General features: G+C 43.4%; 2 pseudogenes; both read left to right on the plus strand.

Moving 5' to 3' along the window:
* The window catches only part of LOC127673194 (zinc finger protein 120-like), a 28,683-nt pseudogene extending 21,539 nt beyond the window's left edge, over positions 1 to 7,144 (plus strand).
* A 1,524-nt stretch (positions 7,145 to 8,668) lies between these two features.
* LOC127673197 (zinc finger protein 709-like) overlaps positions 8,669 to 15,263 on the plus strand; it is a 58,374-nt pseudogene continuing 51,779 nt past the window's right edge.

A 15,263-nucleotide genomic window follows, 5' to 3' on the forward strand; every position in this document is an offset into this window, starting at 1 on the left:
GCCATTGTGACTGAGGTGTAAATGGAGTGGTTGTTAGCTTGTGCCCATTGGTTACACATTGGCCAATGGCTAACGCCAGGACCCCTGGTCTGAGTATGCAGTCCACAGGTCTACAAAGGTCACCTGAAGTTGACAGAGTAAGGCGTTTTTTCTTTGCAGAAGCTTAAATAGCCTCAATTTTAAGGCATCTAAGACGTCCTCCATTTTTGTTTTCTTCTGTAGCCACTGGAAAGTCATTTATAAACTGATGAAGAGACTCCATATGTAGGTTTTAGTACAACATAGTGTTGAACTGTATCAACAAATGATGATGGGTTTCTATTTTACTTTTAGTGTAACCCTGGTCTTGTGGTGCCACTGTCCTTAAATCTCTTAGACAACTCTTTCCTAACTACTCCACCCTCTGGGGCTTTGTCTTCATAGCTGGTGTTCCCTGACTGACAAAAGATCAAGCCACTGCTGCCTTTGCTTCTGCTGATTCAGGGTCCATGGGTGTGTATTGTCAAAAATGTCTGCATGACCCTGTCTAAAAAAGCTGTAGGGCTTTTATTTTCTTTCTGCCTTATACACTCTGGCAAAATTTGTGAGCCATCTTGTGGCTACCTCGAGACCTGCCAGCATAGCCGGACTGTGGACAAAGGGCCTCCTCTTACCTTCAGTGTTCTTGCAATAACAGTTTGGGTGAGTTAGTGTAATGCAAGCATATTGGGGCCAGTAACCAGCTCATATACCAAACCCAGACACTATTGTGGTTGCCAACAAGTGTTTGCTGACAGGAGCCTGATATAGCTGTGTCTCCTGAGAGTCTCTGCCAGTGCCTGACAAACACAGAGGGGGACACTCTCAGCCAGCCATTGAACTGAGCACAGGGTCAAAAATGGAGGAGCTAGAGAAAGGACCCAAAGAACTGAAGGGGTTTGTAGCCCCATAGAAGGATCAATAATATTAACTAATTAGTAACCCCAGAGCTCCCAGGGACCTAACCACCAACCGAAGTGTGCACATGTAGGGACCCATGGCTCCAGCCACATGGGTAGCAGAGGATGACCTGGTGGACATCCATGAGAGGAGAAGCCCTTGGACCCATGAAGGCTCATTGCCCCAGGGTAGGGGAATAGCAGGTCAGGGAAGCAGGAGTGGGTGGGTTAGTTAGCAGGGGGAGGGGAGATGGGATAGAGGGTTTTCAGAGAGTAACTGGGGAAAGGCGACAACATTTCAAATGTAAATAAAATATAAATATGAACATATTTATATATAATAGAAAAATATATAAAAATATATAAATAAATATAATAATAAAAAATTAAAAAAAAAAACACTTGGGAAGCAGAGGCAGGTGGATTTCTGAGATTGAGGTCAGCATGATCTACAGAGTGAGTTCCAGGACAGCCAGGGCTACACAGAGAAACCATGTCTCAAAAAAAAAAACAAACAAAAAAATAATTGTAAATAAGAAAATATCTAATAAAAAATTCTTTAAACAAAACACAACATTACCTCTCATTGTGACCTTGAATGGATAAAGGTCAATTCACAAGTATCTTCATCACTGCTGTTGTTTGATAAAACACTCTGTCAGGAGAACAGGTTTATTCCAGCTCACGGTTCACAGTAAAGTCCCTCATGGTGGGCAATGCCACTCTGAAGTGTGAAGCAGCTGCTCACTCTCATCAGGTGTGTAAATAATCAGGACGCCAAGATCAATGAACGCCTGCTGCTGCTCAGCCCCTTTCCACACACTGCCCAGGATCCTAGCCAGAGAATGGTGCCGCCCACAGTGGGTGGGGCTCCCCACACCAGTTAAGATAACCAAGGCAGTCCCTTACAGCCACGCCCCGAGACACCTCCCCCTTGTTAGGATTCTGTCTAAGCTCCACCCACAGTTACCTGGCAACAGCCAGCTATGCCCCTCCCCACTGTTACCTGGCAACAGCCAGGTAGGTCTGGCGCACTATAAAAGGGGCTGCTTGCCCCTCCCTCTCTCTTATCCTCTCACACTCAGCTTCTCTCTTGTTCCTTCTTGGACTCCCCTCCCTTCCTCTCCCCTCCCCCCTCTGTCCACATGGTCATGGCCACCTCTGCTTCTCTATTCTCTCCCTCTCTCTGCCTTTCTCTGCCTCTACTTCCCTCTTGACTCCCCTCTCCATGCCCTGAATAAACTCTATTCTGTTCTATACCATCTTGTGTCTGGTAACCTCAGGGGGAAGCGATGCCTTGGCATGGGCTGACAGAAGATCCCCTAATTGCAAATTTTAGCAGGTATCAGGGTTCCTGCACCCCAAACTCCTTCTTCTTCTGGCCAGAAGCCCTTTGAAGCCATGCCCAGTAGCCTAGATTCCTGGAAATGTCAGAAGCAGGATCCTGGTCAGTGCAGCCTCCACCACCACAGGTCTCAATTTCCAGGCCTTTCTCCGTGAGCAAACGTGTCAAGGGTTGGTCTGGCTCTGCTATACCTTTGTTTTTGTCATTGTCCACATCTATTGAGGACACTTGTGGCTCCCTCTGACTCTCAGTCTGCAAGACTTCTGGGCCCTTCATGACACAATTCAATCTGCTGCTGTGTCAGGTTGTCTAAGCTCTCAAATACATAGTAAAAGGGGTATAGATCCCAATCAACAATCCAGCCATCATCAAAGCTGTGGTTTGTCTCTCCACAGAAAGAAAGATGCGAGATGTGGAAGATCCTGTACTCATGACTGGCAAGTCACATCCACTTGGTAGCCCATGCTCTCTGTAATCTGCTGTATTTTTGACAAAACTAAGATAGTACTCCCTCAGAACCTTCAGATTATCCATGGAATGCTGAGAGTAAGTCCTTGACTTTCTGATATAGAGAAGTCTCCAGTTAGTTAATTACACCCTCCCAAGCATTGCACTGTGATAAATTGGGTGTTAAACCCACAATACTAGCATCTATTTGCATTGCCTAAGGAGACAAGATTCTGCCCTGTCTGTTGGTGTAAGACTTTAATCTCAGCACCTATAGGAATAAAACAGATTGGGGATAGAAGCAGAGGCAGGTGGATCTCTGATCTCAAGGCCAGCCTGGTAGTCAGACCTACTTTCAGGACAGCCAGGGCTATACAGGATAACCTAGGCTCAAAGAACAAAACATGCAAGCACAAAAGGAGTGAAACTTCTCAACATAAAATGCTATCACTCTGGATGCTGTAATGGTATTTGATTTAAAAATGAGCCAATACATTCTTCACCCACAATAACTGCAGGAGAAACAGCCAGTCTGCTCAGTGAGGTCCTTGACAGAGGCAGAAATCTAGCTCTTTGGTAGGGTCAAGCCAGGCTATCAAGAATCTGGTCACTGCCTCGGACTCTCTAGAGCAGTGTGGGCCACTTTGGGCCCAGACTTTTTGCCACTCTTGCATCATATGACACTTACCATGTCTCCACAGTGTCTCCTTCAGAGGTGATCTCATTTTTGCCTCTGAGGCAATCTCTTCCAACTACCTTTCTCAGCATCTCAGCTGAGTTCTCTCTCTGCCATATGCAGGGGACCCACATTTCACATATGTCACACTACCTGTGGGACACCAGATCTGCTGTTCCCCAATCAAGGAGCCTCAAATTACCCAGGAGAACAGACTCTCAACACTTAATTAATTAATTTGCCAATTATATTTAAATATATTTTTAAAAAGTTCAAGATGTCAATAAGGTAATAACAAAGCCATCTCTTATAGTAAAAGTTCTATCCCAATAGTCTAATTTTAGATATACTTACCTCTGATTGCATCTTGGCATGCTGTATCTCTACCCTCTCGCAATCATGTCTCCTGCATGCATCTCCCTCTGTCTCTCTCCCTAGCTCCTCCTCCTCACTCCCTTCTAATCACTAGCCTCTCACCACCTCAGTGTGAATGGATAAGAATTATCTTTCAGCATCATGCCATTGTCTAGAGTTGAACAATATACGCAATTCATTAGACAGGCACTGGGGAAAGTCTTCATGGGCCAGCGAGTCTATTTGAGGTGCCTGTTTTCAAGAGCAAAACACCACATAAAATGATCTCTCACTCTCTCTTTTGTGAACGGGGAAAATAATAGATTGACTTACAGGATCCTGTCTGCCTTATTCCACAAGAGCTGGATAGGATTCAAAGTCCAAGAATCCAGAAGATCTCAGTCCCTGAAGTTGGATGTCTCAGCTGGTGTTCAGTAGAAGATGGAATCACAGACAAGCAAGCTCTAATACCAGTGAAGTAATAAGACTTGCAAGCTAGGAGAGAGAAAGGAGGCAACTGAAAATTTTCTTCCTATGTGTTCTGACATAGTCCTCAAGACGAAGGTGTGGCCCAAATTAAAGGTTTGTGTTCCTGAATCAATCTCTGGATTAAAGGTGAGTGTCTTCTACTTAGTGTGGTGACTTTTATCTAAGCACTATGGGGGTGTATCATGAAGCTGGATCTCTGTGAGTAGCCTGGTCTACAAACTGCGTTCCTATACAGCCAGTGGTATTGCAGACAAACCCTGGCTCATAGAAACAATAACAATCACAATGACACAGTTATGTGGCTATCTTGCTCCATATCCAGATTAAAGCCCTGTGCCTTTCAAGTTCAAAGAGATCTGCATTGAATTAGAGTGTTTCTACTTCAAAGGCCCTGATTACCTTCAACAAATTAAACAACAAATCCCTTGAAGCTGGGTCCTTAAGTTTTGGATTTTGGATAATTCAAGATGCAATCAAGTTGACAACACAGAATAGAGATCACAGAGTGTATTTCTCTGTATAACTATGGCTTTTCTGAAAATCGCTTTGTAGACCAAAGTGACCACCAATCAAATATCTTCCTGCCTCTGCCTCCCTGGTTCTGAGATTAAAGGAACATGTCAACATGATCTGCTTGGAAATCCTATTAAGACCACTTTCTTTTGCTTGCATCACGAGCAGTTGCTCATCCTGTATTTCCAGCAGAGAGATGGTCAGGGGGAACAGCTAAGTGTAGAGATGAAGCTTCAGGACACAGACTCTCCTCTCCACACCCCACTACCCAGCCTCTCTGTCTGTCTCACATTTTAGGTCCTGCCTTTGAAATGAATAAACATAACTTTTCCATCCTGTAGTCTCTGTCTGCACAGAAGGCAGGCAGGGATCTCCTGGGATAGCTGGGCTGCAGGCTTCCCTGAACTACAGTGGGTATGTGGATGTCTGCTTTCTGTGTTCAGGGGGAACTCTCCCTGAGAGGATAAGTTAACCTAAGTACGTGGAACAATAAACCTCATGCTCTTGCATCAATCTTTCATCAAGCTGTGTGCTAAGAGGTTGTGCACCTGAGCTCAATCCCTGGGGGGTCTGTTGAGTTACAACAATCTTTGCACCCTGTTGTTTCTAAATGCTGAAAATTCATCCACTTTCTTTTCATTCTTGAATACATGGTAAAGCTGTCTTTGACAAAGACACCCTTTAGGCTCTGCACTTGTACAGAATCATCTACATCACGGCCTCGCTGCCCACCTCTGGAGGTCGACAAATCTGCTCTCTGCCAGAATCTCAACTGGAGCTGCATTTCTTTCCTTGTGAAGAGGCTTTTCCAGGACAGCACTGTCCAGGACATCAAAGCTCTGCTCTCTGAGCTGACTCTCTCGAGCTTGGCTTCGTTTCTGCAGTCACTCCATGGCTATGGTCCTGGTGAACACTTGTACAGTGTGTAACATGCCAGAAGATGCTAACTGATGGCTTCTCACTCACACATGCAGAGTTTGGGGCCAGCTTTGTGATCCTACTTAAGTCCATAATTAATCTGCCTACTCCTTTGTCTGTAGTGTCAGGGAGATGTTAGTGATCTCCAAAACACAGACAGGAGCTAATTGATGCAAATCACAGCAAGGTATTTACTCCAGCTAGCTTGCATTCATCCCTGCCTCACACCACATTCACTCAGGACAGTTTGTGTGTGTATTCGGCGGCTAACCCCATATGTCCATCAGGGCAAGGCTTTATTGAAAGCTGTAAGCAGGGAGTCCATGTGTAAACTTCTAATTGGAAAGCTTCTGTGGCCTTTAATAAGTTGCATGGTGCTGGGAGTTATAAACTTAATTTCTGTTCTCCTCTGAATTGGTGAAGGTTAGGCAAGGGGTTGGCTTGTAACCTGGGGGTGTGTGTTTGTTGGGGGAATGACCTGGAGATGGGGGTCTTTTCGAAGGTGTAACTCAGAAATGCCGGTCTTGTTGGGGATTAGCCTCGAGACAGAGTTTTGCTGTGGGGCAATGTGGAAACTAATGTTAGGTACCAGCTGGTTACATTACCTGTCTTCAAACATAGGTCAGGTTCTCTAAAATGGAGCTGACCTTAAAAGAGTTGGCATCTCAAGGCCACACCTGTAGTAGCTAGATAAGGAGCCTGGGTAATGAATAAGTCTGGCCAGAAGTATGAATATTTCTTGGCTCCCAGCTGCAAGCCTGTGATTGCTTCCAGTGGAGGGCACTCAGGAGCTAACAATGCACTGTGACAGTTCCCCCTTGTCAGCCCTATCCCTGAGTGCTTGAGAATTCCTGCTTATGCAATTTCCACTAGGCTGCCAACAAACTCTTAGCTGAAATCTGATAGTGATTTCAGACCTCATACATGATTTTGTGCTTTTATTTCACCGACAGAATCAGACACTGCCAGGCAGGCTACAGTGGGATTGTGTGTGAACCCAAGATCTAGACCCCATGTGCCTAGACACCAACCAAAATGCTTGGCATTAGAGTGTGAGTGTGCAGGAGATATGATGCTGTGCTGTCAGCAGTCTGATCCTAAATCACACCTTGATTGCAAACAGCATAGTTGATTTTGTTTCTAGGTGCTTTAGTTTTTTCCAAAGGAACCAGACTTTTCCAGGCCTTACTAGGATCTTTTGCAAAAACCTAGAGTCCAGAAAGAGTGGAGGAAATACTGGACAAAATCCCTGGCGCCTATGTGCGATTAGATGAGAAATGTGATACTGACCCAGTTTCATTTTGTTTTTAGGTCCTCTCAGCTGCCATTGTTTCTCAGAATCTCGGGGCTGTGTTGGATCTCTACACTCTCAAAACAGTTGTCATCCACATTGATTCAGCACAGGGGTTTCTCAAAGTTCTCAAGTTTACTCCAGGTGTGCTGGTTATCTTATGGCCCAGGACACATGAGAACCAGGTTTCCTAAGATTGCCTGAAGACTTCTTAAAAACAACAACAACACAACAACAACAACAACAACAACAACAAAAACCACCAATTATTCCTATGACCTAGGCCCAAAATAAAAAACAAGCAGGAAAACAATGGGATGTGACACTTATCAAAATAAAATCCCCCCACTCTGGATGCAATTGTCTAGAGCTAAGCATAATAGGTGACTCAATAGACAGGCAAAGGGAATGGGATAATGGGCCAACAAATCTATTTGGGGTGCCTGGTTTAGAGAACAGTGTATTCTGTTCTGTATCTACTCTACACTTCACCTTTTCCCTAAGTCCATTTCAAGAAGGACACAAATTTCCAGCATTTCAACACTTTTATTAAGAAAGCTGTAAAAAGCCAAACATGAAGTAGATGGCTGCAGCAACCTGGCAGCCTTTGTTTGTTCTTTTTTTGTGATACAGGAGCTGACAGAAGATTTCCTAATTGCAAATCTTAGCAGGCATCAGGGTTCTTGGGCCTCAAACAGAATCCTGGGTGAATTTTTTTCTCTTCTTCTTCTTCTTCTTCTTCTTCTTCTTCTTCTTCTTCTTCTTCTTCTTCTTCTTCTTCTTCTTCTTCTTCTTCTTCTTCTTCTTCTTCTTCTTCTGGCTGAAAGTCCTTTGAAGCCACATGCAGCATCCTAGGTTCCTGGGACTGTCAGAAGCATGATCCTAGTCGGGGCAGTCTCCACTATCACAGGTCTCAAGTTCCAGGCCTTTCTCCTTGAGCAAACATGGCGAGGGTTGGTCGGGCTCTGCTATACCTTTGTTTTTGTTTTTGTCCACATCTCTTGAGGAAACTTGTGGCTCCCTCTGACTCTCAGTCTGAAAGATCTCTGTGCCCTTCTTGGCACAATTCGATCTGCTGCTGTATCTCAGGTTGTCCAAGCTCTCAAATACATAGTAAAAGGAGTATAGATTCCAATCAACAATCCAGCCATCATCAAAGCTGTGGTTTGGCTCTCCACAGAAAGAAAGTGGCTGAGATTTTGAAGATCTTGTACTCAGGGCTGGCAAGTCTCGTGCACTCGGCAGTCCATGCTCTTCGGAATCTGCTGTGTTTTTGAGAAAACTGAAACAGTACTCCTTTAGAACCTTCAGGTTATCCATGGAATGCTGAGGGAAAGTACTTGACCTTCTGATAGTTAATTACACCCTCCCAAGAATTACACTGTGCAAAATTGGGTGTTAAACCCACAATACTAGCATCTATTTGCATTGCCTAAGGAGGCAAGTTTCTGCCCAGTCTGGTGGTGCGAGAATTTAGTCTCAGCACCTATAGGAAAGAAGCAGATTGGGGATAGAAGTAGAAGCAGGTAGATCTATGATCTCAGTGCCAACCTGATAGTCAGACCTAGTTTCAAGACAGCTAGGGCTACACAGGAAAACATAGGCTCAAAAATCAAAACACGCAAACAAGAAAGGAGTGAAGCATCTCAAATTAAGATCCTATCACTCTGGATGCAATTGTCTAGAGTTTAAATTATAGTGGACTGATGAAACAGGCAATGGGGGAAGTGCTCATAGGTCAGTAAATCTTTTCGGGGTGCCTGTTTTAAAAAGTAAAAGATCACATAGAATGATCTCTCAGTCACCCTGTCTTTCCTGATAAGGGATCATATTAGAATGACTTACATGATACAGTCTGCCTTATTCCACAACAGCTGGATGGGAAGCAAAGTCCAAGAATCCTGGAGTTATCAGTCCCCGAAGCTGGATGTCTCAGCTGGTCTTCAGTAGAAGATGCAGTCACAGACAAGTAAGCAGTAATATGAGGGAAGTCTTAAGTCTTGCTATCCAGGAGAAAGAAAGCATGAGATGTGAAAACTTACTTCCTCTGTGTTCTATGTAGGCCTCAAGATGAAGGTGTGGCCCAAACTAAAGGTGTGTGTTCCAGATTCAATCTCTGGGTTAAAGGTGAGTGTCTTCAGCTGGGTGTGGCAATTCAACCTTTAATCCAAGCACTATGGGAGTGAATCATGCTGGGGCATCTCTGTAAGTAGTCTGGTCTATAAAGTGAGTTCCAACAAGGTGGGAAGAGAAGTGTAGAGTGAGGGAAATGTTAGTGATCTACAAAATAACAGATAGGAGCCGATCTGATGTAAATCATAGTAGGGTTGTTATTTTATTATTTTATTTTATTTGAGTTAGCTTGGTCCCCTTCAAGGAACCACTGTCATGCAGGATGGTTGTGGTGGTTGAGGGCAATGCAAGAGCCAGAACCACGGAATGAGGCCTGGCTAGAAGCCTAAAGTCTCCATTTTCAGATCCTCAGTTCTCCTACAGAGCTGCAGCCCAGCAACTTCTTCACCACAGAGGGCGCTGCAGCACTAGCGCTCCAGGTGGAGGTGATCTCCGTGCTCACACCTTGGATACCCTTCTCTAGTAGCTATGACTTGTCCCCCAAGACAAGTTCAGCTAGGCTGTCAGCAGGTCTGAGTTGTTTTTTGAAGGAGATTTTATACCTCATATGTATTTTTGTTCCTCCGAGAATTCGCTGTGCTGACAGGATTGGATTGTGACAGGCAAGCAGATGTGGAATTCTGCAGGAGCTCTGGTTCTCGAACTTGTGCTCCTAAAGGCAGGCCAAAACGTATGGTGCCCAGGTTCGAGGATGGAGATTCATTGCAGGTGCTGAGATTTTTTAATGATAGCTCAGCCTCCTGACATTTCAAAAAGCAGACTTTCTTCTGTCCACAATAGGTAAAAGGCCCATTCGGCCCTACAAGTGTGCCAAGACTTCCCACACTGTCCCCCTCTCAAGCAATGTAATAAACTCTGTGCAAACACAAATCTCCTTGCAGTTGCCTTCCTTTCTGTTTGCCTAAGATTTTCCAGATGGCACAGGCAAGTGCTCAACTGGTGTTCTGTCTCAGCTGGTCATTTCATCTAGCTGTAGTTACCCTTTTTCCTTGGGGCCATGGTCCAAGAGTACACTTGACAGACAGGGAAAACACAGGACAACCCCGGTTGTTTTTCAGAAGACAGTCATTCTCAGCTCCTTCCTGCAAGTGCATAGGTGTTTTTCCCTCTCAAATGGCTGTCAGCTAGTGTAGTCTTTCCACTGAGGCAGAACTATGCTTTTCCCAATTAGAAAATGGGGCCTTGAGGCACACCAGGCCGTAATGTTGGTTATGATGTTGTAATCACTCATGGAGATGCTTATTACAGTCCTGATTTTTGCTATGGGCATGTGCCAAGCAAATGGACATTTGTGTTGTACATTACAGTTGCCTCACCTGTTATGGTTTGCAGTCATATATCTAGACAAACCTGGTGAACAAATATCTGAATCCTAGTCTCTAGCCAGACGGCTTAGCACACTACTCATCTATGGGGTGTTTTTGAGGTAGTCATCTATCAAATAAATGCTACTTACTGTCACTATTTCCTAAGCTTGGTAAGTCCTTTACATTATAAATTCTACTCTTCTACATCACAGGTTAATATGGCAGTGCTCCCCAATATATGAGAGGCCTTTTAACTGCTCTACACAATTAACTGCAGGTGGATGTTACACATAAATAGTAAATGCTGAGGGCAGAACTTGTATAAGAATCAAGACAAACTAGGACTATCCATGTTTGGCATCCTGCCCATGACATTTCTACAAGCAAGCCCCTGGTCCAAATGTTTTGAGGAGAATCAACCCTGATAGTGAAGTTATTCAGAGGTCAAAACGTGATGTACCAAATGAGGAGCACCACAAGGGACATCGCAGGTGGCCACATCTGACTACATGAGACTGATGCTTCCCATCCAGCAACAGGGAGGACCCAGAACCCCAACTCCTCTGCTCATCCACATTCTCCTAAATATGTGCAGAGACCCTGTGCTCAAAATGTCTCAAATACTGAACTTACTAGCATTCACCACACAGAAACCAAGAGCAGCACTCAAAGCAGGACACAGAAACATTCAAGACTGCTAAACCAAAACAAACTTCAAAATGGCACCAGAAGAACCCTTGTCTTATTCTGACTGGCAGGTCTGCCTAGTGTCCTTGATTGGCCAATGAGTTTTACTCCTCCTCAAGGTTAGAAGGTGCTTCCAGTCCTGTCCCAGACATTTCACATATACCAGTTCAGGTTTGTGCTCCCATAACATTTGTGCTTGTCCTCCAAGAAACTCATCCATCTGCACTCCCACCCAGCACTGGAGGAGGACACACCATTGCAACTGAGGCTGTTCAGCTGCTTTCTCCTCCTCTTTGTGGGCAGTGATCCTGCACTCATGACCTGACTTCATAACTTGCTTGAGAATTCCTCACAGCACATCTCCTTCTTCTTCTTCCTAAAATCAAGGTGGATAACCTGTTACTTAACTTGCATGGTTGACATAAAGCTGACCCATCAGTGGAAGGATTCCCAGTCTTTTAACATTAATGAGGGATTTTAGGAAACACACTTGTTGTTTTGTGACTTCATACGATTCCCTTCCACGAGAAGATAGGCATGAAACAACCCTAGGAGAATACCAGGAAACAGACGACAAACACTGTGGAGCACTATTATTATTCAGCAAAGCTTTCTCAATGGCAAGGTGGGGAAAAACACAGTTGTGTTTGCAGAGGTTCTCTAGATCAACATATCTCATAGAGAGAGTGAATTTTTCTGTGTATGTAGAAAGAAGGTTTAGTATAATGTCCCAGAGAGAGTTGTCCTCTTCCTCAAATAATGGCTGTCTTCCAAGGGAAACTTCAAAAGCAAGAACTTATCTTCTGGGGAAAAGGAGCAGCAATTTCCCTGAGCCCAGCATGAAGCCAGAATACAAAACACTTGTTTCCTAAAGTCATCCATTAAAGTTAATAGCCTGGGCGCCCATCCCCTTATAGTTGAGATTGACTCCCCCACTGCACCTGAGGAATGGGCTATGCAAGCAATTCACCTTGATTACAGGAAGAGGAAGGCAAGTGCTGTGAGGGAAGCTCAGGCAAGGTTTGAATTTAGGTCCTGGTAAGTGCAGGGTCATTGCTTACAAGGAGAGGAGCAGGCAGCTGAGTAGTTCCGGGCACCTCTCTGCAAGTTCAATGTGGTTGTGCAGGCCAGAATAGTTCACTATTTCCTGCTCTGAAATCTGCTGTTCCATGCTTGCTGTGAGGGGACCTCAGGGAAGCTCTGAATTTGAGACATGGTAAGCACAGAATATTTGCCCACAAAGGGGAGGACAGGTGGTTGAGCAATGAGTGCTGGGGTGGAAGGTCCTATTAGGAATTAGATGGGAAACATCAGCTAGATGTGATTTTGTGTGAGGTTTCTACTGGTTCTTACTTGTTAAACCAGGCACTGACCTCTGAATATCTTCCCTATCATGGCTGAATCTTTCTAAATCATGTGGACCACTGAGTTGATTTTAGAAATATCATGGCTGCTTTTTTTTTTTTTTTTTTAATTCTGCAGCATGTTTCCAAAACATTTTTTTGTTGTTTTACACTATTTACTGAGAGGGCTGATATGAATCTAATAGCTTTATATTACATGTGACTGGTTTCTGTTTTCTTTTCTTTATTATTTTCTTCTTTTTTTGCAGTATTCCTATTTCTTTACATGTACAGTGTTTTGAATATAGCGTGGGGAATTTTTTTTTATTCCAATCTATTTCGTATTTTGGATGCTTCTTATACCTTAATAGGAATCATAGTTTAATTTAGAAATTATTCATTTAGGATTTCATTAAAAGTACTTCCTTGTCTTTGAGATAATATTCATCTTCTATTACAGTCATTTCTAGTATTTGATTTTGATATTTTTCAGTGTTCCTGTTTATTTAGTATCAGGAAACTTTTAGACTACAAATATTTTTTGATCAATTAGTCCATTTATTCATTTAATCCTCCTTTCCTGTTTGGTATGTGAACCTTGCCTCTGTAGCCGTCAACGTGCAGGCAATTTCAATGGCCTGCTCTCAGGGACTTAGCTCCTGCTTAAATCATTACGTGCCTCCATCAACTGCTGCTGTTGTCAGGTGTGCTTTAGATACATGGAGCACTAGCTTCAGCTGCTCTCCATATTTCTTCCCTGTTTCTGTTCTCTACACACGCCCCTTCTATAGTGTTTTTCTACTCTCATCATGTTCTCTCTGCTCCATATAGGTATTCCAGTTTGTAGGTTCTCACTCCTGTCCTTTCCACAAAACAACCTCTTTTGTATCATATCTCTTGCATGTTTTAATTTTTGAGGACATGCTGTGACAGGACATTGAATTTCTTGGTGACATATTTCCCTGGCTGATCTTCATTATATTCCTATTCTGGTGTGTATACATCTGGGTTTGTGGTCAAAATAGGTCTAGATTCTGGTCTCTGGGTTTGTCTTGTTTGGGTGGTAATTTTATTCCTGAATTACTGTTTGCTGTTTGTATTTTCAGAGAATGTTGGCTGCGTTTTGCCTCTTTTATTGACCTGTTTGGCGGGTATGTTCAAGAGGGAATGCTTGCGAATGTTGAAAGCTAGGAGAAGTGGCAGGCAGTCAGATATGATCTTAGCAGTCCACCCAAAGCAATAGTCAGGAGAAAGGGTAAGCTATCTCTGGTGTTTGAACAGTGTTAGGGACAGCTGTGTAAATTGCATGTGGGATAACAAATAGTGTGGTAGACCCATGGAATACCTACTTTATCTCCTGGCAGGAATGGCATGTGGTTGAAAAGGGAGTATATATTCCTTTCTACTGGAAAAGGAAGGAGTATTCTGTATCATTGTATGTCAGAAAGATATGACTTATTTTGAGATTTTTAAAGATTTGAAGTTCAAGATATTGCGTTGAGTGTCAGAAGACACTTAAGACATTTGAACCATGTAGGAGCTCCAGCAGACTATTAGGATCATTGTAGATTGAGTGCATTTTCATCACAAGATAAACATGAGTCTATAGCATACAGGGTCAGAATGCAGTTGATTGGGTCCCCTGGGTGGGGCTTGATGTTTCTTCTGGGTTAAGTGCATCCTCTCCCACTGAGTCCAGACTTTGGAGTACAGTTAAAGGAACAGATACCAAAGATAGGCTGCAGCTTTAGGGATAGCCCCTGTTCAGGTTGTTGGAGGACCCTCATGGAGACTAACCTGAGCTTCTGCTACTTATGTGCCAGGGGCCTTAGTCCAGCCTGTGTCTGCTATTTGGTTGATGGCTCAGTCTCTCAATGTCCCCAAGGTTAAAGGTTCATTGAGTCTGCTAGACTACCTATGGAGTTCCTACCATCTTCAGGACATTGAATATTTCCCCAAATCTCCCTTAAGAATCTCCAAGGTCCATCCCCTGTTTCACTGTGGTTCTCTGTATCTGTTTAGGTCAGCTGCTGGCTGAAGACTTTCATTGGACACTGATGAATGTCTCCTGTCTGTTAGCATAGCATTGTATCCATAATGTTAAGGATTGGATATTGCCTATAAGGTGTGTCTCTAGTTGGGTGAGTTTTCATTGACCATTCCCACATTCTGTGCTCCAGGTGTACCCCTGCATTTCTTTTAGATGGGACTAATTTTGTTCTGTGTGTCTACTGTGCTATAGTTTTAACTAAATCCTTCAGGTTTCTTCTCATGTTCCCATACAGTCAATATTTGGACTCTGTCCCTAAATCACATAAGATGCTTTAGGCCCATCTGCATTTAATGCTATGCTATTTTGCAAGCCTGGCGGTTTACTATTTTTTTTTTTAATTTTATTCCTTTGTTTATGTTTTTCAAGACAAAATTTCGCTGTGAATTCCTTCCTGTCTGATAGCCAATATGGGAACCATATAAGCCAGCTGACATGGTTGTGCACAATAAGGATATGTTTTTATGCAACTTTGAATCCTCATGTTTCACTTTGAAATTTGGCCAAATAGATACGTTATATTCTATTTCTCAAGTTGATATATGTTCATTACATCAATACTACATGAGCCTTCAGAGTCCTTGGATTCCAGGTGTATGATGTACTTCCTCACACTTGTGATTCTTTTGAAATGTTTGAATAAATAGTGTTTTCCTATGTGTATGAATATGAATATCATATGTCTCTTCTTTACTGTTGTCATAAGATGGCCTCAGAACTCTTGATCTTGAAGTAATTAGTAGCTGGTGGTCCACATGTGTGAGAAATTGACAAACACAATGTGGAAGACCAG

Source organism: Apodemus sylvaticus, chromosome 22, assembly GCF_947179515.1.
Source record: "Apodemus sylvaticus chromosome 22, mApoSyl1.1, whole genome shotgun sequence".
Classification (NCBI taxonomy): Eukaryota; Metazoa; Chordata; class Mammalia; order Rodentia; family Muridae; genus Apodemus; species Apodemus sylvaticus.